This window comes from Chiloscyllium punctatum, chromosome 27 (assembly GCF_047496795.1).
Source record: "Chiloscyllium punctatum isolate Juve2018m chromosome 27, sChiPun1.3, whole genome shotgun sequence".
In the NCBI taxonomy this organism is placed as follows: domain Eukaryota; kingdom Metazoa; phylum Chordata; class Chondrichthyes; order Orectolobiformes; family Hemiscylliidae; genus Chiloscyllium; species Chiloscyllium punctatum.
The window spans coordinates 68,729,371-68,752,339 of NC_092765.1; positions in this window are offsets into that span (position 1 = coordinate 68,729,371).

A 22,969-nucleotide genomic window follows, 5' to 3' on the forward strand; every position below is an offset into this window, starting at 1 on the left:
GCCTTCACAGAGGAAAACAAAATAAAAAAGAAAACTTCCTAGCAATACTAGGGATCTTTAGTCTGGTTAGAAAAAGGGAATAGAATGAAATTGGCAACTAAACAGTTTAGAGAAAGTATCGGAATGAAATTAATGGACATAGACAAAGTCAACAGAGATTTATGAAATGGGAATCATATTTGTTAAAGTGGCTTTTACCAACATTATGGAGAAGGTAGCAATGTTATACGAGGGGAATCTCAGAAAGATTTTTGATAAAGCCCCAAGCATATTGTGCGAATTCGAATCCTGAGGGATTTGGTCTAACGTATGATCATGGTTTTAGAATGGGAGAGCTGGCAGGAAACAGTGCACAGGAATAAAACAACATTTTTTTTTAAATGGAAGTCTAGGAGGATATAGCAAGGATCGTGTCTTGGGCCCCAGCTATTCCCAATACACATCATATATTTGGTTGACGGGCTCAAATGTATTATTCCCAAGTCTGCTGACAGCACTAAATGATGTCAGCATGTGAGCTGTGAGGAAGATGTAAAAAAGCTCCAAAGTGACTGAGACAAGTGAAATTACTGGGAAAATACGTGGCAGATGGAGAGTAATGGCAGAGATGCGATGTTGTGTACTTTGATGGGAACAATTAATTTGGCAGCCTATAATTTGAAAAGGGAATGTTTGAAACATGTTGTTCTATAAAGGAACTTAAGCTGCATTTTCGTTTATTTCTGTGCAGCCCTCTGAGTACATGTGACAGTGAATCTGAAGCCAGAAATCAATACTGGGAATGGCATTGACACGCTGACCAGTGTAGAAAGACCCAGCAAGTGGGGAGCTGTAACATTGAAAAGAATCACGATCACCTTGTACACCAGTCACTAAAGCAATATTGTAGGAGCAGAAAGCAGGTAGACAGATAAATGATGTATTCACCTTCATTTCAGGGGAAGTGAGTGCACGAGTAAGAGTATCCTACTGCAGTTGTACAGGGCCTTGGTGAGACCCCATCTCGAACATTGTACAGTATTGTGTGCAGTTTTGGTCTCCTTACCCAGGAAAGGACAAACCTGACATTGAGGGAGGGCAGGGAAGGATGACCAGACCGATCTCTGGGATGACAGGCTTGTTGTGGGAGCAGAGTTTTGGGCGACTGGACCTGTATTCCATGGGATTTAGGAAAATGAGTGGTGATTAGGGTGAAATATATAAAACTCTGACAGGGCGCGACAGATTGGAAGCTGGCTTGGACGCCTGAAACAAGGGGCCACAGCATTAAGTACAGAGAGGCCACTTTGCATTGATATGAGAATATATGTCTTCACTCAGAGGCTGGCACACCAGGAGTACTCTCTCCCAGTTCGGGCTGTGGAAACCTAGGCACTGAATATAAATAAGGATTTCTGGAAATTGAAAGGATAGGGAGAGAGCGGAGTATCGTTTGAAGATAGAAGATCAACTATCAATCCAGGTTATTCTCCAATAAATCAGTAGTTGTGTTCCTGTGCAACACCGTGTTGTGCAAAATCGTGCAATATTAATAATGGGGTCTATGAGAAAAAGAGGGTTAGGGGCGAACCCCCAAAAATATTAGTATAGCCAAAAATTTAATTTAGACTAAAGCACATACTAGCACAGTCTAAATAAATCTTTAAGTCCCATATTGTAATAAAACAGTGCTGTAAATGTAACACTTTCAAAATACAGGTCACTGACTATAGCAGTGTACCTTTCACCAGACTCTTCACCAGAAAGCGCGTGGGGCTGACTGATCACGTGATTCCGATGGGGAAACTCCAGTTCTCAAGATTCTCCCACAGTTTGAAATAAAGTTCTTTCTAAGTGGATACTACAATTCCCCGTTTCAGGCTCAGTTTCAAGGCTTCCAGAGCGGATTACATTCCTGTTTTAGCTGAACACATTGATTGTACATTTTGCAGACAGAGGATCCTGAGGCTGGGTTTTGCTGTTCAGTTGGTTCCCGGCAAGGATTTGCGTCACAGTGAGCGGGAGTTCACTTTATGGAAAAAAGTTCACGAATTACATTGCAACCAAATTGTATTTAATCAACACGCGTTATCTGAGAACTGCCTGTATATTGAATAGAGGAGCAAAATTGATGGGCTGAAGGGACTACAGCAGTTCTCACTTTATATTTCACAATATTTAAACATATTAATGGATATGAATATTGTATGGGTAAAACTGCATTAAGGAGATGTTCGACCATTAACTTGCACAGAGAAAGCTCGATGTGTTGTGTGACGCACTCATTTCCCAAAGTTCCTGTACAGTTTGTGGAAAGCTCAGTAAATGTTGTCACAAACCGTCAGACGTTAGGAAGGAGATCTCTGCAGGGTCAACAGGACTATGTTTCCCGTTCCCTTTTCCGACACCAAAGTTGGAGCAAGGTGTTCTCTCCGGGAATATCCTTTAAGAGTTTGGAGCAGTTGATACAATTGAGTGCCTTGTTTGGCCGTTTCAGGGACTATTGAAGAGTTTATCACATGTCTGTGCGTCTTGAGTCACTTTTAGGCCAGACCAGGAAAACACGGGAGATTCACTTCCTGAAAGTACATTGGGGAAGGAAATCGATGTTTACAATCAACATTGGACACAAGATCACTATTACTGACACCAGATTTTCGATCTTGATATGTTAATAATTGTTTTTATCTTCCACCAGCTGCCCATGCATGAGCCTGGTCTGTATTAGTAATCCAATGACAATTCCACAACAGCAGCATCTCCACATGGAGACCTATCTGAAACCACACTGAGCTGGTTATTTCTGTGCTACTTGACAGCTCTGTCATATAGAACTCCCACCAATTTGACTGTCGTGATGGGACTGATGGGGTGGTAATTGGTCAGATTGTATTTATTCCCTTCTTAGGAAACTGGACATAGCTGAGTAATTTTCCACATTGCCAGGGAGATGTCAGAGTTGGAGCTGGAATGAAACAGCTTCCCCAGTGACACAGCTTATTGTGCAGCACAAGTCTTCAGTCCCATTGCAGGAATGGGGTCAGGGCCCATTGCCTTTGTTGTATCTACTGTGTTCAGCGGTTTCTTCACGTGCAGTGGATCGAAATGGTTGAAGACTGGCATCTGTGATTCTGTGGGCATCATGATAGGGTAAGTTGGAACTTCCACTCAACACTTCTGGCTGAGGACAGTGCAGACACCACATACTTGACTTTTACACTGATGTACAGGACTGTTCCATTATTTAGGATGGGCATATTTGTGGAGTCCTCTCCTCCAGTACGTTGGTTAATGGTCCATCGACATTTATGCTTGGATTTGGCAGGATGACAGTGCTTCGATCTGATTTAGTATTCGTGGTGTAATTTCTGCCACTGTACAAGATGCTAGTTCTGCTGTTTCGAGAGTAACCAGCCAATTGCGGTAGCTTTAATGGGTTGTCATCAGGTAAAGGTACACATGGTACTGACCCTGGCATGTTCCCCACACTCGTCACTGAACTATACATCGGCTTGAGGGTAATGGTGGACTGAGGGATTATCCTGAGGGAAAGGTTACAGATTGTCATTGAATACAATTCTGCTTCTGCTGTTGCTGCTGTGACCTCCAGCATCAAATTATAACCCAGTTTAATCTGCAATATCTACAATTCAATTCTACTGACTGTCCCCCAGTTCACACCAAGACCAATTCACCCAACAGCCTAGTATTCAGTGACCTACTCTGGTTTCTGATGCGGTAACACTTCCATTTTCATATTCTCATTCTGCTGAAATTCTTTCCTTGGTGTCACGCCTCCAATTTGTTACTTTAACTCAATCAATTTAAGGTAACAATCTAAATCTTTTCCTTTCATTAATGTCATCTTCTGTATTTGAAGTGAATGTGTTTTCCTCTGTTTTTCTCCCTGACCATAATTCAGAGCTCTGCAGTATCAGTGATGCCAGCCTTATGCAGTTTCAGAGTCACAGAACTTTTCACCATGCGTTACTGTTCAGTTCCCAGTGTACGGCACTCTATCTTCGACAGGATGTTTGGGCATCTTTGACATTCATCATTGGAAATTGTTCAAAAACAGAAATTGCTGAAGAAGTTGCAGCATCTTCTGGAGTGAATGCAGATATAAACTTGCAGGTCCATTGAACCTTCTACAAAGCTCTCTGTTTCTCCAGCAATTTTTAGTATTTTTATTTCCAGTATCGATCGTTATTTTTTAATTGAAAATTTGTTCTGTGCTCCTATTCATTTCTGGGGAAACTCAGCAGGTCTGTCTGCATCTGCAGAGATAGGGAAACAGAATTAGCGTTTCAAGTCTAGTGTGACACTTCTTCAGAACGCAAAATGATTGGAAAATGTGCTTTAAATCCCTAGCCAGAGTTGGGGAATGGGTGACAGGTAAAAGAGGGTGTGGCAAAAGATAAAAGAAGATTCTGTGAAATGAGTTTAAATTAAGATGCGATGGGGAAAGGTGTTCTCTCTATTGAGTGCAAGATAAGGAAGGCACAAGCACAGAAGATCATTAATAGGCCAGGCGGGGGAATGTTGACTATATGGTATTATATAGATCTGGCCATAGTTACGTTTTCATTGTCGAGATCATCACCCCCGTTAGACAAATAAATTCAGGTGTGTGACTTGTTTTTGGCACTAAATAAGCGTTTCATGCTCCCTCAGTATTGTAATAAGGAGAAAAACAAATAATAGTATGAAGTTTTGACTGAGTATTGTTTTACTGTCATGTTTAATATAGTTTCAATTTTGCAGCACTTATCTTTAAATGCTTGTTCTTGAAGTTAGTATCAGATGGAGTGTAGAAGGTTGTGGGCTGACGTTATAGAAGTTTATGAAATCAAGAGAGGTATCGATCGGGTGAATAGCCAAGGGCTTTTCCACAGGAGGGGAGAGTTCAACCATAGGAGGCATAGATTTAAGGTGAAAGGGGGAAGATTTAAAAGGGACGCAGGGGCAGTGTTTTTATACAGAGTGGTACGGGTATAGAATGAGCTTTCAGAGGAAGAGTGGTAGATGCCAATATAGCTATAACATTTAAAACTCATTTGGACATACATACGAATGGGAAACATTTGGAGGCCTATGGGTCAAATGAAAGCAGATGGAGCTAGTTTCGTTTGGAAAATCTGGCCAGCATGGACATTAAGAAAAGCCTCACGCAGTGTCAGTGAGGGTTTGTGAAAGGGAAATTATATTTTGCCCTGTAAGATCATGCGAAGATTTATGGAGATGCCTGGAAATGTAACAAGCGGACTTGATAAAGGGGATCTGGTAGACAGGAGGCTTTTCAGGGATTTTCCGCAGGGTATTACAAAATAAAAGATCTTACTCAAGCCTGAAGCTCGTAGGATGAGGGATAATGTATTAACATGCGATGATGACTGGTTAACACATAGAAATCGGAGTGTCAGGATTAATGGATCTTTATGATAAAGGTGTATCTGCTGGATCACCACACATATCAGTCCGATGGCATCAGTTATTGCAATCTATACTGACAGCCTGAAGGAGGGAGCTGAGTGCAATATACATCCGAGTTTGTGGAAGACACTGAGAACCAAAAAGCTGGCTGCTATTTAATGGAGAGGACTTCCAAAAAAGGAGGAGTACAAAGTGATTGGAGTCTTCCTGAGTATGAAGCATAACGTCAGCATGCTGTTGCAGCAAGTAACTAGGTTGGATCATTAACCGACTTCCAGAGATGAAAGGGTTGAGTTATTCAGAATCTCTATAATGGTGAGGTGATTATTTATTGGAGTTTAAATGAATTAAGAGGGATACTGCTGAAATATATAAGATACAGAGCGGGCTTGAGAAGGTAGATGTTGAGAAGTTGTTCCCATTCCTGGGCAGAATGTCGAACTCGAGGATAAAGATACCGAATAAGGAACATCGATTTCAATCTGAGATGCAAAGTGATACCTTCTCTCAGAAGGTAGTGAATATCTGGAATTCCCTAACCCAGAGAAATGTGGAGAGATACAGGAGTCAGCATGAAAGTGGAGTTGAGCCCTGGAGTAGATCAGCCATGTTCTTATTTTATGACAGGGCAAGCTTGAGGGGGCGAATGACCTACTTCTGTTCCTATTTATTAATTTCACATGTTACGCTATTGGAAAGTAACAGGTTACTTTCCTGGAAGTCGTGTTGCACAATGTTGCATTCAGGGACAGCAGATGATTTGTTTAGGTTAACCGTAGGTGGGGTATGGGGGCTGTATACCCAACGTATCTAGGTCTGTAACATGACCCACATCTGGAGCAGATGTTACAGAGAGGGGAAGCCTGGAAAGAGAGCTTGGGGGTGGGGGTCGGTTCCTGACCCAGCCTGGATTTTCCAAGTAGTTTTCCGAAACTACACCTTACCATCGGAGTGGACTCGATGTGCCTTTGTGTTGCAGGTCTGAAGGGTTGAACATAACATCAGAACATGGGGCTGAGGCACATGAGTGGGCCATTCTGCCCATTGACACTACTCCACCAGTAAATAAGGTTGTGGTTCATCTCATTGTGTTCCCAGCTGCACTTTGCTCCCGATGCACTATTATCCCTGATTCACCTGTTTGTGGAAAATCATTTTATATTATATCGAAGCCAGCCTCGATATAATGTAAAGATTCAGCCATCCCAAAATTCCGGGAAAGAGAATTCCCACTGGAATAAATTCCCACTTGGTGAATTTCTCCAAATTCCTGCTCTGACTGAGGTTGGAGGGTGTCACTGTTTCATTTTTATCCCACTCCTCCACTGCTCCCAACAAATTTAAAATGTATCTTAAAAATGTGTTGCTGGAAAAGCGCAGCAGGTCAGGCAGCATCAAAGGAATAGGAGATTCGACGTTTCGGGCATATGCCCTTCTTCAGCAATGAGGAGGGTGTGCCAAGCAGGCTAAGATAAAAGGTAGGGAGAAGGGACTTGGGGAAGGGGCGTTGGGAATACGATAGGTGGAAGGAGGTTAAAGTGAAGGTGATAGGCCGGAGTGGGATGGGGCGGAGAGGTCGGGAAGAAGATTGCAGCTCAAGAAGGCTGTGCTGAGTCTGAGGCAGTGAGAAACGTTGGGGGGAGGCGAATGAAGAAGCTGGAGGAATCTGCATTCATCCCTTGTGGTTGGAAAGTTCCTCGGTGGAAGAAGAGGCGCTCTTCCTCCAGGCGTCGTGTTGCTACGGTCTTGCGATGGAGGACGCCAAGGACCTGCATGTCTTTAGCGGAGTGCGAGGGGGAGTTAAAGTGTTCAACCACAGTGCGGTTGGGTTGGTTGGTGCGGGTGTCAAAGCGGTGTTCTCTGAAACGTTCTGCAAGTAGGTGGCCTGTCTCCCCAATGTATAGGAGGCCACATCGGATGCAGCGGATGCAGTAAATGATGAGTGTGGAGGTGCAGGTGAATTTCTGATGGATATGGAAGGATCCCTTGGCGCTGTTGAGGGAAGTGAGGGGAGACGTGTGGGTGCATGTTTTGCATTTCTTGTGGTTGCAGGGGAAGGTGCCAGGAGCGGAGGTTGGGTTGGTGGGGGGTGTGGATCTGACGAGGGAGTTGCAGAGGGACTGGTCGTTCCGGAATGATGATAGGGGTGGGGAAGGAAATATATCCTTGGTGGTGGGGTCCGTTTGGAGGTGGCGGAAATGATGAAGGATGATATGATGTATCTGGATGCTGGTGGGGTGGTAGGTGAGGGCCAGTAGGGTACTGTCCTTCTGGCGATTGGAGGGGTGGGGTTCACGGACGGAGGAGTGGGAAGTGGAGGAGATGCGGTGGAGAGCATCGTCAACCTCGTCGGAGGGGAAATTGCGGTCTTTGAAGAAGGAGGCCATCTGGGTTGTTCGGTATTGGAATTGGTCTCCCTGGAAGCAGATGTGGCAGAGACGAAGGAATTAGGAACCTGCGATGCCGTTTTTTCAGGAGGCAGGGTGGGAGGAGGTGTAATCTAGGTAGCTGTGGGAGTTGGTCCGTTTATCGTAAATGCCCGTGTTGAGTCGGTCGTCCAAGATAGAAATGGAGTGGTCTCCGAAGGGGAGGGAGGAGTCTGAGACGGTCCAGGTAAATTTGAGGTCGAGGTGGAAGGTGTTAGTAAAGTGGATGAACTATTCTCCTCGTAAACTTTAAATGTAACCAGGTTGGTGATGTGGCCAATCACAAAGTTCTCAGACTGCATCAGGTTCAGTGACAGGAACAAGTCAGGCAGATTTCTTTAGTCAGCCACAAATAACTAATAGAAGTGTCGGATGTGCATGATGGATATCTGGTTAGCACTGCTACCTCCCATCATCAAGAAGCTGCGTTCAATATAACCTCAGGCGACGCTATGTGTGGAGTTTGAGCATTCTCTCTGCAGTTTTCTGTGTGGGTTTCCTCCCAATGCTCCAATTTCCTCCAACAGTCCAAAGATCCGCAGCTTAGAGTGGATTGGAATTGCTAAATTGCCCATCATGCCCAGGGATGTGTAGGTTAGGTAGGTTAGTCATGGGGAATGCAGGGTTACTTGGATAGGGTAGGGGGGCAGCTCCGGTGGACGCTGTTTGGCGGGTCAGTGTGGAGTTGATGGATGGGATGTCTTACTTACACACTGTAGAGATTCTGTGAACATGACAAGAAATTTAGACTATACCCAGTGGGTATCTATCTGATCCACTCTCGTCGAGGTCTTGTATGTTTCAATAAGATCATCTCTCTTTCCAAAGGGTGACCTGTTAAATCCTTCATAATATAAGGTACTCATTCCTGGAATGCGTGAAGTGAAACATCGCCGAACTGCTTCTCACATAATTATATTCTTTCTCAGAGAAGGAGACAAAGAAAAAAAAATCTCACACTCAGATCTTGAGTTTTATTTTTTTTCTCTCAGTGTTGTGGTTCTTTGTAACTCTCTTCCCCACAGAGCATTGGAGGCAGAGATATTGAATAATTTTGAGGAACAGACAGAAGGTTCATAAATAACAATGGTGTCGAGGATTATCAGGGATTAGCAGTAATGTGCGGTATGGGGGTAAATGTAGACAGTGGTACCAAATGACACTGCTCCAGAACATCCAGGAATATAATTCAAAACGAAATGGTAATATCGATAAGATGTTAAGGGGGAAGCTCAGATGGTGGTGATCTGGAAGGTCTGTTTTAATGGGGTCTGCATCACAGCACAGGCAAAGTGGTTCTCTAACCCACCCCATCCCAGCCAGTTACTTAACATTCAACACTAAAAAGAGCGATAGAATCTTTACTAATCCCGTTTTGTCAAGTGGAAATGACAAAACATGGGAAAGGATTGAGTAATTCCTAACACGTGGTACACCCGTCAGAAGCATCGAGCAGGCCTGAGGCTGTAGCTGCAACCCAAATCTGCTCGTTCAATAGACCCAGTTACTCACCAGGCCTTGGTCACTGAGTTCACCAACTTAAGTGAAATGATTGAAGGCATGACTGAACAGAAGTCCAGCTGCGGCTAGAACCGCTCTCAGACGTGCTCCAAAAACTTGAGCAGCAACTAGACAGCCTTGGAAACAGAACATACAATATCAAGTGACGAAATGCATTGACTGAGACTGCGATCAATTCCTCTCGGGAGAGGATCCTTCCCCTTGAAATACAGGTCCATACCTTAACTGAACAAGATGACCACCTCGAGAACAGGGACAGGATCAAGAATGTTCACATCGTCGATCTGCTGGGCCAGACAGCAGGTGGTCAGCTCGTGAGTTTTTCGAGATCTGGCTGCTGTGATTCCTTCACTTCGAAGCTGAAGAGGGATGGGTGAAGACAGTTCATCGGGTTATGGCGCGGCGGTTAGACTCAGACCAACGCCTTTGCCCTGTCCTTGTTGGTTACATAGTTACAGGGATAAACAAAGACTGATGGAAGCTCAGTGAGGTTTCTAATGGCTTTAATTCACGAGAGCTCCAGCATTATATTCTTTCAGGGCTTTTCAGCATCATTGATTCAGGAAAGAAAATCTTTTGATGATATCAAGAGCAGTGTAAGGGAACTCGGGATTCAGTATTCCTTATGGTTCCCAGTGGTGTTCCGTATTACTTTGAATGGATCAATGAACTCGACTGACTCTCCAGAGAAAGCGAAAACTTTGTGGACATTTTAAAGTAAGCTGGATGTTTAGATAATAATGTTTCTCCCTTAAAGAAATGTTGTTGGATTTTTCTGGTATTAACCAGTGTTAAATTATAGTCGGGGATGGGTAGAGTTCACACTTTTAACTTCTGCATTAGTATTACCATCGTTTTCTCTTTCTTTGCTTGTGTCGGAGGTGTGGCTCAAGCTGGAGGGAGTTACAAAGGTAGTTGTGATGACAAACTGCCGACCGAAGGACAGTTGAAGCCTGTTTTTTGTTATTAATTGCCCTGAATGCCATATTGGTAGCGGGCAGAAGATAAAGTTTTGGGATATGTAAGCGTCCCCAATGGGAGGGGGATAATTCCCCTATAAAGTGTCATTAGCACTTGGGATTTTGTTTCGTTCATTGTTTTTTAATGTGTTTAGCTTTGGAAAGTTTTGTGAGCTTATTAGTTGTACTAGTTTTAGTTTGTATAGTTTTTAGGGTCGCTGAGACTTTTATCATTAATGCTCAGCGATGTGTAATTCGATGTGAAACTCTCTCGAATTCAAATGTTGCTGCAGTGTTTTATGGATTATTATGTGCTTAAAATCGTTTACCTGAAACATTCACGGCAGTGATCTGCCAGTCAAGAGGAAAAATGCAATTTCTCAATTAAAACAAAAAGTGGGTGGATGTTCCTCCATTGCAGGAGAGGCACCGTGATGACAAGGAACATTTGACGTGACAGCAGGGCGGCTTTATTCGGGTTTATTTCGCGTCTTTTAATACTAGGAGTAGGAGAAAAGTCATAATGGATAGTAAGAATCTTCCATTTAAATTATTAGATTGCATTAAACACTCATGGAAGGATCATAATCCTCAAAGCCTTGAACTATGGGAATTAATACAGTATTTTGAATGTTTATTGCCACCCATGCATCCTCTTAAAATCCTGGTAGATGCATTTCCCAAATTAAGTTATCTTGCATCGTGGCACATTATTGTAGAAGGATATTTCAACTGTCTTATGTACCCCACAATGGACAGAATGTCCAAAGGTCCGCATTACCCTCGTTATAATGTACGTAATTAGTGGATTTGTGTGCAGAATCAGAGCTGGTGGATTTCTGGAGGCAGTTCTACCTCACAAGTAGAGATTTTACTTTCTTCTTGAACCCGCATAAATGGCACACGAGGGTTGATCTCTTCCCCATCCCTGCAACAATCTTAGGTTCGTTGGCATTCTGCACAATTGGGAATATTATCCCAACATACCTGCCCCAGAAGTGGGATAGAAGTCACATAAGATTATGTTGTTTGCAGATGAAGGTCTTATATTTTTGTCAAATCCCGCAATTTCGGAAGCTCACGTGATGCAATGCATTAATTTACTTGTGGCCTTTTTGAGCTATAAGATTAATTTTACAAAATTGGAGTCCATGCGTATGTGAGGTCTTAGGGAAATACCTGATTTTGAGGGTAAATCCTGTTTTCCTTTTAAATGGACGGGGAGGTGGGGGAGGTAGCTCTATTTCAGTATATTCATTACATCCGTTTTTGATCATTTATTTAACGTGAACTATGTCCATTTGTTTGAAAAATTAAACAAGACATTCAAAGAAGGGAGGCACCTCCAATATCCTGGCTAGGTCGGATAGATGTTCTTAAAATGAATGTTCTTCCTCATTTACTATTCCCTGTGTGAATGCTTCCTTTGATGTTTCCCAGACAGACATTTAGGAGACTTTATGGCTGGTTTAGCTATTTCATTTGGGGCCATAAGCGACTCTCTATCAAGCTAACCAAATTTTAACTACCCCGCAGATTGTGGGGAGTCGATCTCCCAGATTAAAAGCTATGAATTCAGGTATTTGTTATCCTCTGTTAGTGCCTGGGCCGCTGAGGACTCGGCGTCAAAAGGATTAGATATTGAACCCTCTCAGACAAAGTGAACCCTTTTAGTCTGCTGGTCTTAGTCGAAATGACAACACTTATGGAGTATTGTCATAACCCAATAATTATCAATACTGTTATAGCTTGAATCACAATGCGTCAGATCGAGGTCAATACAGCCAAAACCATGTTTCTTACCCCTATAATTGGTATACGGGGTTTTCATCCTGGGATAATGGATTCCAGGTTTAAACTGTGGGCAGCAAGGGGTGCGCCTTGCTTGAGTGATTTAGAATTATTAGAATCCTTTCAGTGTGGATACAAGCCCTTGGGCCCAGCAAATCCACTTTGACCCGCTGAAGAGTAGCGCACCCAGACCCATTCCCCTACCATCCTATATTTACCCTGACTAATGACCCAACCTACTCATCACTGAACACTATGGGTGATTTATCAATGATCAATTCATCTAACCAGCACATCTTTGGACTGTGGGAGGAAACCCACACAGACACGGCGTGAATATGTTAACTCCACACAGCCAGGCATCCAAGGTCGGAACCAAAGCCGGGACCCTGCTGTTGTGAGGCAGCAATGCTCACCACCGATCGACCTAGTGTTATTTGAGGGAGAAATTATGATGTCATTTGATCAAATAACTCATACATATGGACTGGCTAGTAGAGACCTCTTCTCAATCTTTTCCAGATCAGAGATTTGATTTAAAAAAATACTTGTAACAGACTCTTACAGATCCAATAGACAGAAGAGGGTGCTTATTTCTTAGAATTCACTCTCTGTCAGTACCCTTTATCCTTAGTTGGAGAGTGTCCCCTCAGACGAGACTGTGCAGCTTTGTGATGTCTGCGAGAGAGAGTTGGGGCTTCAGGCCACTTCACAAACATGGGAGGATATTTGTGAAAATGCTCGAAGAATTTCATCTGCAATAGGATCCATTCCATGCAGTTGAAAATTCTTAGAAGTGTCTATCTGACCCTAGATTATCTCCTAAAATTCAAAGTGGGATTATCTTCAGCATGTCCTAAATGCAGAATGACTACAGGCACTCTTACTCATTGCACGTGGTCCTGCTGCAGGCTTCATATATATTGGAGCACTGTGTTAGGTGTGGTAGAGTGGGTCTTGGAGACCGAATTGCAGATGGACCTGGTTTCTCTTTTACTGGGACTGCACAAGGTACTTTACACAGATTCACATGTGAAATAATATCCTTACTTTCTGTGCTAGGAAAAGCATTCTGTTGTGTTGGATGTCTTAAACCCTGCCGCCGCCCCCTCCCCCCACCACCGGGTCAATGTAAGCTCTTCATGGAGAATATCCCTTTGGACTTTTTCACTATCATGGTGCACCAAAAAACAGAGATTTATATAGGACATTGCAGACCTCTTTGGATTACCATGATACAGACTTATTTGGCACTCTCAGAAAAGCTTTTCTACAGCCCTGACGATATTATCTCATGACTCTTATATCCAGAGAGGAAGAATAATGAACAGAAAAATGGATATCAGTTAATGCTCTTGGAGAAGTGGAGCTATCATTTTGTTACGCTGAGCTGCATTATTTATTCATTATTTATTGCTTATTTTCGTTTTTCTTCTGTCCGTTTAGTTTTTTTAACTTGTTTTGTATGTACATGCACATGCGTTTAATTTTGATCAGTTACTGGAGTTGTGTTGCTATTGGTTTATTATAATATTAAAAATCCATTTTTCAATAAAGATATTTTTAAAAATATTAAAATGCTAACATTGATAGAATAGAGTCCGAAAGAACTCTCATTAGAGAGACCACTCATGGTGGTTTAACCTGAGGGTCACCACACCTCGGGTGATGGGGTGAGGTTGAGAGAGCATCCCCTTCATAGTAACCTCTGTCAGTGTGAGGAACTGACCCTGAACTGTTGGCCTCCCTCTGTATCACAAACCTGCCGTCCTGCCAACTGAGTGGGAGACAGTGTAACGGTTACACACAGAAACAGTCACAGACAAAGGGCAAGAGAAACTTTCATAACAAGGAAAGTGGTACAGTTCACATAACGGTCAAGATAACGGCTGGGGGTAAAAACGTTCTCTGCTCGAAATTGTATTTTATAACAAGACGTGTTTAGAAGCTGTTTTTGGTTTAATATTTAAGGTGAGTCAAGTGAAATAACCAGACTTACTCAGTGTGATTGGATATCTATAACTATAAAATAAGTGTATATTTTTGTTTGGTCTGTGTAAAGCATGCTGACCATTGCATGAAAGTATATAATTAATGGAATATACTGTTAGGAGAGTGCGTTCCATGGGAAAAGCCCTCAAACAGGCGCTTGAAGAAAACTGGGGTAAAAGTGCCTGAGTGCCGTCTGGACAGTGACAGGAACCCAGGGGGTTGAATGACAGAAAGTTTCTGTAAAATGGAGCTGAGAAAAACATCAGATCAGCCGGGACCTATTAAATGCTAGAGCACGTTTGAAGGGCTGAATGGCCTCAACAGGATTTGAAATGTGTGTGATTTGGAAAAAGTGCATCCCTACTCCTTCCTCTTATGTGGTTACACACTGGACCACTGCATTTTCCTGAAACTGGGCATTATTTGGAACACTGTGTGGAACATTCCATAATTGGTATTCTCCGGAATATTCTCTAACTGTGTTGGGGGATATTGCAAAGGTGTGTGTGTGTGTGAGAGAGAGAGAGAGAGAGAGAGCGAAGCTGCTGCATGCGACGGTGAGAGTGGTGGAGCATGAGCCTTGTTCGTGCTATAACAGATATACAGTGAGTGTGAGGGAGCAGAGAGAATACGGTGAGCCTTATCCTGACAGAGCTGGGAAGGTTATTGATGCTTGTCCTGTATTGCTGGACATTTCTTCAGACCGCAGATACTGCACTGAGCTGGGTGGTGAGCACAGACCACGCTCAGTGGGTCTGGTGGTAAGGCCCCCTCTGGGAAGGCAATGGTCCCCCTCTGTACTAGCCCATCCACTATGCACACCATGCAGCGTCAACAAACTGTGGTATAATTGCCGCTTATCTGCCATGATCGGGGTAAACTGTGCAGGGCAGCTCCAAACTGAAAAAGCTCAGCCGTGTGCCCCTTGGCCTTTTAAAGATGGCACCAGTGCCAGGGAACACGGAATATCTAGGGAAGTCCTGGCGACTGTGAGTACCTCCAATCCTAATGGGTGGCAGAATCAGACTGGAATTCAATGAGAGGTGGGTGGTATTTAATGAGGTGAGTTCGATAAGATTGCACCAGGAAACTCGATCAGCTTCGTAAAGACAATTCAATGAAAATGACACTGAGACATATTACTGTTTTATACAGTTCAATGAGCCGAAGACTCTGCTGTCCTCACTCCCAGTTTCAAAGCTGCAGAACAAATGCTCATTCAAAACTCTCCATCGCCTGAACTCACAGCAAGATTCCATTCACTCATGTTGCATGATACTATCGAAATGTCTTCATATCAGCATTCTGAAACTTGTGAACATATCTTTCCATGACATGTTTTCTCACTCTGTTCCTCTCTGTCTCTATCCCCAAACGCACATATTTACAGTCATACATTTCTACTGCATGGAAACAAGCCCTTAGGCCTAGCTGTTCCATGCCGACCAAAATGTACATCCACACTCAGCCCATTTCCCTGCCCTTGTTCCTTTCCTATCCATGTATTTTGCCAAATACCTTTTCAATGTTGCTATTGTCCCCACCTCAACCACTTCCACTGGCAGCTCAGTCCATATGCAAACCACACTTTGTGTAAAAAAGTTGACCCTCAGGTTCCTTTTTATTTTTGTCCTCTCCAAACATGAACATTTGTCCTCTAGTCCTTGGTTCCCAACCTTGCAAAAAAAATTAAATATTCACCCCTATGCATATTTTAACTTGTACAAATTCTCCCTCTCACTCAGACACTTTAGCACAGGAAACATCTTTGTCAATTTGTTCGACATTCATTGTAGTCCAATAATATCCTTTCTAGGGCAAGGTGAACAAAACTGAGCACAATACTCCAAATGCAACTTTAACAACATCCCGTACAACTGCAACATAATGTCCCAACTTCTATACTCAATGCCCTGATGAAGGCCAGTGTGCCAACAGCCTTCTTCACTGTCCTGTGTATCTGCGACTCAAATTCAGACAATCGTGCACCTGATTTCCAACATCCTTTTGTTCCACTACACTCCTCAAAGCCCTCTCATTCACCATTAACCTCCCACCTGAATTTGACTTTCCAAAATGCAAGACATCACACTTGCATTTGCTATTTCTCAGCCCACTTCCCCAGCTGATCAAGGTACTGCTGCAATTTCTGATAACCTTTCTCACTGTGAACAATGCCTCCCATTTTAGTTTCATCTGCAAACTTACTAACCTTGCATGTGCACTCTCATCCAAATCATTGATATAGATAACAAACAGAAATGGGGACAGAACCGACCCCTGAAGCACTCCACTAGTCACAGGTCTCCATTCCAACAAGCATACCTCCACCGTAGCCAGTTGCTTCATAATGTCAAATCAATTGTGTCGCCAAGTTGCCAGTTTACCTTGGAGTCCATGCGATCTAACCTTCTCGAGCGGCCTTCCATGTGGAACCTTATCAAAGGCATTACTGAAACCCATATAGACTATGTCCACCGTCCTACCCTCGTCAACCTTCCTGGTCACTTCTGCCAAAAACTCAAACAAAATTTCTAAGGCATGATCCGCCACACACAAAGACATGCTGACTGCTCCAAGTCAAACTCTGTCTTTCCAAATTCATGCATATCTTATTTCTCAGAACCTTTTCAAGTGGTTTACCGAAAACAGATGTGAAGCTTACTGGTCTATATTTCCCAGGCATTTATTTTCAGCCCTTCTTGAAGAAGGGCACTACGTTTGCTACTGCCCAGTCTTCCAGGACCTTGGACTCTTAACAATCTTATCTCGCCTCTTGCAGTGCTCTTCGATATATCTAGTCAGGACCAAGAGATTTATCTGACTTTGTGCATTCTCATATGTCCAACAACAGCTCTTCTGTGATATGGATCGTACTAAAATATCTCAACTAAACTTCCAAAGGTCACAGGTCTTCATGTCTTTCGACATGATAAACACATAGGGGAAATTGAGGACCTCAACCACCTCTTGAAGTTGTACACATACGTGCCCATTTTGGTTTTCAAGGCGTCCTATTCTCTCTCTAGTTGTTCTTTTTCTTTACTATAGTGATTTTGGATTCACCCTAATCCTCTCAGCCAAGGCTATCTCATACTCCCTTTTCGCCTTGCTGATTTCCTTCTTCATTAAACTCCAATATCTCCCGTGTACCTCCAGGGATTCCCTTGATTCCAGCTGCTTGCACCTGGGGCACGCCTCCTTTTTTTGCTGGTCAGAGCCTCAATATCTCTTGTCATCCAGGGTTTTCTCTTCCAACCTCACTTTCCCTTCACCCTCACAGGAATATATAAACCTTGAACTCGAGCTATCTCACTTTTACAGCCGTCCCTCGAGCCCGACATCCTCTAACCTGAAAACAAACTACTCCAATTAACCCCTGCAATCCCCTGTCTAATTCCAGCAAAATATGCCTTGCTCCAATTTAGATTTGAATCTGTAGACCAATTTTGTCCCTCCCATAACTATTTTAAAATAAATACAGCGCTTGTCACTTTTCCCAAAATACTCCCCCACTTTACCACCGTCACCTATTCATCCCTATTTCCCAACAGTCGGTCGAGTGTGTCCATTCCCATGTAGGACCCTTTATATACTGCTTGGGGAAACTTTCGTGAACAAACTTAAGAAATTACGTTCCATTGAAGTTCTTTACCATCTGGATGTCCCAGTTTATGTTAGGAAATTTTAAATCTATTATGACAATCCTATTGCTCCTGCTACTCTCACCAGTTTCCCTGCCTCTTTGTTCCTTCAATTCCCATTGTTGATTTGGAGGCTTATAGTGCAACCACTATAACATCACCATCCCCCCTTTCTTCCTTGCACATTCACAAAAGCTCATCGGATATTATCTCAGTTATTTCATCTTTAAATACTTGTGTGATACTCGCCTTGATCAGAATATTTGCATATCAACTGTTTCCATCTGCAATGATTTTCACATCTGCAGCATCCCTTTTCAATGTACATTGGAGATATGGAGTTGTAACTGGATGGCAGCTGCATATCCTGTCACTTCCATCATGGGCTGCAAGTTTCCCCACACTGGGCAGTGAACTAACACAGTGTTACCGAACAATGCAACAGCCTGGGTTTATATATGAATGAACCAGTGCGGTCTGCACATCTACCCACACAGGACATTTAGCCCAGGATTATAGATCAAGTATTGGTGAGGGCTGCACAGAGTTCCATTCTGGATATTGCTGGGTTGTATTCAGCAGTACACTAACAAATATCTACACAGTGCTCCTTCCTGAATGTATTATGGATGAGCTGGTTATGGGAGTTTGATTGCGAATGTGAGAGAACTAAAAATCTGGCAATACCTTTATTTTGTGTTTTCATTCTTGTGATTGGACCCTTCAAATCCTGACACATCCTTAGACCTGACCCTCTGGATGAGTCATGGTGATTGTTGTTCCAGCATCTGAGTCTGCAACATGACCAACAAATTGAGCAGAGGCTGCAGAGAGGACAGTCTCCTTAAAATGGAATAAGGAAATCACAATCAGATCAGCCGTGGTCTTAGTGAATGGTGGGGCAGGATTGAATGGACCACGAATACAACTTATTCATGCACTTATTTCTTTTTCCAAGCAAACTCCCCTTCTCTCCCAGTGTCCCATACTGGTGGGGAGTGAGGTACCTCCTCCTATCCCTGCATAACAGGACCATGGAAACTCACTAGCCTACAGATTTCCCTGTGGCCCAGTTTCGAGCAGTTGAGTGACTGCCTCCTGATCCCAAGTTTGTGAAAGTAGATGTCCTCCTCCTGCTCCTGAGTAACAGGTTCCAGTAGCTCTGTGTTCACCTGCTGCTCCTGTGAATGGAGTTGAGGGACTGAATGGCCTCCTCACATTCCTTACAGCGTTTCTTACAGCATTGACTAAAAGCAATTCTCCTGCTTCTGTAAAACACCATCAAAATCTGAATGATGTATTTTTGTATTTTACTGTCAGTAATTGAGCAAACAAACCGACTGACAGAATTCAGAAGCTGAATAGCCTCCTCCTGTTCCTGTGTTATACACTCAAGAAGCAATAGACTATCAGAGATGTACAGCACAGAAAAAATCCTTCAGTTCAGTCGTCCATGCCGACCAAATATCCGAAATTAATCTCGTCCCCCTTGCCAGCAGTTGGCCCATCTCCCTGTAAACACATCCCATGCATGTATCCATCCAAATGCCTTTTAAATGGTGTAACTGTACCTGCCTCCACCACTTCTTTTGGCTGTTCAATCCATACACACAGCAGTCTCTGTGTGAAAATGTTGTCCCTCATGTCCCTATTTAAATCTTTCCCCTCTCACCTTAAACCTTTGTCTTCTAATTTTGGACTCGCCTATCCTGGGTAAAAGACGTTGACTGTTTCCCTTATCTATTCCCCTCATGATTTTATAAACCTCTTTAAGGTCCTCCCTCAGCCTCAACACTTGAAAATAGCCCCACCCTATTCAAACTCTCCCTGTAACTCTTATCCTCCAACACCTGCAACATTCTTTCGCATCTCTTCTGTACCCTTTCAAGTTTGACATTTTTCCGACAGTAGGGTAACCATAATTAAAAGCAATTTTACAAAAGTGGCCAAACCAATACTCAAATGTAAATGATTTGTACAAGTGACAAAAGGCAGTGGACCCACTATTGATCTTTGCGACACGCCACTGGTCACATGACTCCAAGTTTATTGAACAAATGTCCACTGTCACGCCATGTCTCCAATATTCAAGAACATTTTGGATCCAAATACTGAGCTCTCCCTGGATCCCAGGCAGTCTAACCTTGTTAACCAGTCTACCATGTAGAACATTTTGGTTTTCTTACTGAATTCCATAAAGACAACATCCACTGTCCTGCCTTCAGCAATCATCTTCATCACTTCCTCAAAAGATTACATTGAGTCCTGAGATGTGAACTCCAATGTACAAAGCCCTCTGCAGTCCTTGTATTTTCAAATGCATGCACATCCTTTCCATCAAAGTTCCCTCCAACAAATTAGTCACCATTGACGTCAGGCTCAGTGATCTATAGTTACCTGGGTTTTCCTTACTTTCTCAAATAATTACACGATGTTAGCAGCCCTTCAGTCTTTTGATACCTCACCTGTGGAAATCAATGATACAGATACATCAGCAAAATGCTGACCAATCTCTTTCCTAGCTTCCCACAAACATCTGGGATACAACTGATCAGGTCCCAGGGATTTGTTCACCTTTATGTGTTTGAAAATGTCAAACTCCTCCTTGTGGTATAGATACTTTTCAATGTTTCACTGTATATTTATTCATTCTCTCGCTCTTGTAACGTCCTCCACATTAAATTCTGAGGTGAAATTGTTGTTTCTAATTCCTCCAATCTCCTGTGGTTCCACACATAGGTAACCTTACTGATCTTTAACGCGCCTTATTCTCTCCCTAGTTAATCGTTTACCATTAAAGGATTTGTAGAATTTCTTCAAGGCCTCGTTAACCCTATTTTAAAGCCATCTCCTGTCCACATTTTTCTGGCCCGATTTCCCCATTGACTGTACACTTGCTGCCCTAATACACCTCTGGGGATTCACTTGATCTCAGCTCTGTTTACCTGACATATGCCTCCTTCCTTACCTTGACCAGAGCATCAATATATCTGGCCACCCAGCACTCCCTGCACCCACCAGCCTTGCACATCTCACTAATGGGAGCACGTTGGCTCTGGACTCTCTGAAACCAAGTTTTGATGGCCTTGCGTTTTCCAACCATCCCTTTACCTGTGAATAGGGTATTCCAATCAACCTTTCACAGGGCTCGCCTAACACTTTCAAAATTGGCCTTGTTCAAAGTTAGAACATTAATGTTTATATCAGGTCTTTCCTATTCCAAAACTATTTTAAAAGTAATATTTATGCGTAACAGACTTGAATGTTAAATAAACACTTCCTGCCCCTCTGTGACAGGCTCGAGAGGCTGAATGGCCTCCTCATGTCCCTCTGTAATAGACTCAAGAGGCTTAATTGCCTCCTCCTCTTCCTCTGTAACACAATCGAGAGGCTGCATGGCCTCCTCCTGTCCTTGTGTAACAGTCCCGAGCCATTAAATGACACAGCAACCCGTGGATTACGAGCAGCCGTTAAACTGTATCTAATGGGGTCCATCCCTTCTCAGTTACAGAAACACAACCAGGTGCACTCCAGGTGCCCTTTCAGTAACACCTCATACAGCTGCAGTGACACATCTCTTTGTTTTGAATGATTCTGTTGGCAAAATGTGACAATATTCTAGATTTCCACCTTTTCAAGTAACAACAAGCTAATATGGGATGAATGGCCTTCTCTTATCCCTCTGTAATAGGCCCATAAGGACAGAATTATTTTGGCCTGTTGCTGAGTAGCAGTCTCAATGCTCTGTCTCAAGGTTATGAAAGGATTTGGTAGTAGGGCACTTAAAACCAGGAGTAGCCTCACACTGGTCAATAATTACCGTACTTTGTATTGAGGTATCTAGAAACTTGCCCACCCAACTTTTCTTTATGCAGCCGATCTGTTATTCTATAATTGCCTCCTTTCATAAACAGAGTGGAACATATATAGGCTCCTGCAGTGTTCTGCTAATACTCTCATATACAAGATAAAAAAAAAGATTTAAGATTGGTCCATCCCTCAGCAATCCTCATCCATTCCATCCAAACCCAGTAATTGTTCTCTTTTATAGTGATATGAAAAGTGATGTGTGGAACTGGTTAATTGAATCTGTTTGCTCAGTCATGATTTGGAGATGCCGGTGTTGGACTGGGGTGTACAAAGTTAAAAATCACATAACACCAGGTTATAGTCCAACAGGTTTAATTGGAATCACACTAGCTTTCAGAGCGCCGCTTCTTCATCAGGTGATAGTGGAGGACACACTTCTAAGGCACAGAATTTATATCAAACATTTACAGTGTGATGTAACTGAAATTATACATTGAAAAATACATTGATTGACTGTTGAATTTTTATCTGTTCTAATACGATTATAGTTTCACTTCTTTCATGTGTAAATCACAGAACATTTTTAAAAATGTTGCATTCTCAGGTTAGCTGTAACAGTGTGTTAGCTAGACAATATGCTGAAAGTGTTAGCCCCCTGTGTTCTCTGTCTATGCCATAATGTTTAGATTGATTCTAATCTGAAAAGTGAGATAACAGTGAGATTTACATGAATCCATGAAATTTTTGAATTCAGAGTTTTTGAATTCATGCAGTTTTGAGCAAAGTACAATGAAAGTCTGCAAGTGCAAATTCACCCCACAAAATATATGTGTGCATGTGGGTCTTTGTCTGTGTGTGTGTGTGTGTGTGTGTGTGTGTGTGTGTGTGTGTGTGTGTGTGTGTCTGCCTGTCTGTCTGTCTGGGTTGAGGTGTTGCGAGTGTGAGAGAGAATGTATATGTGTGTGTAATGACGTAGAGTCTGTGAGGGTGTGCATGTGTGAGTGTGGGAGTGTGTGTGCGTGTCTGGGGTGGGGGGTTTTGAGTGCCAATGAGAGAGTGTACGTGTGTGCATGAGTATAGAGTGCTCTAAGTCTCTGAGAGATTGTCCATGTGTGTGTGAGAGTGCGTGTGTCTGTAAGGGTGTGTGTGAATGTCTGTGTGCGTGTCTGTGTACATGTGTGTCCGTGTGTATGTGTATGTAGATGAGTGCCTGTATGTGTGCGTGTGTGTGTGTGTATCGTGCAATGGTGGTCACCTGTATTGTGACATTAAACCAAGGTCCCATTTGAGGTCCTCCCTTTGGGTACAGAAATTAGCTATCAGCCTCTGTTCGGCCACTTTTCGCTGCTGCCTGTCCTGAAGTCCGCCTTGAGGCTGGTCACCCGTAGGTCCAAGTTTGAAGGTCCTTGACCAC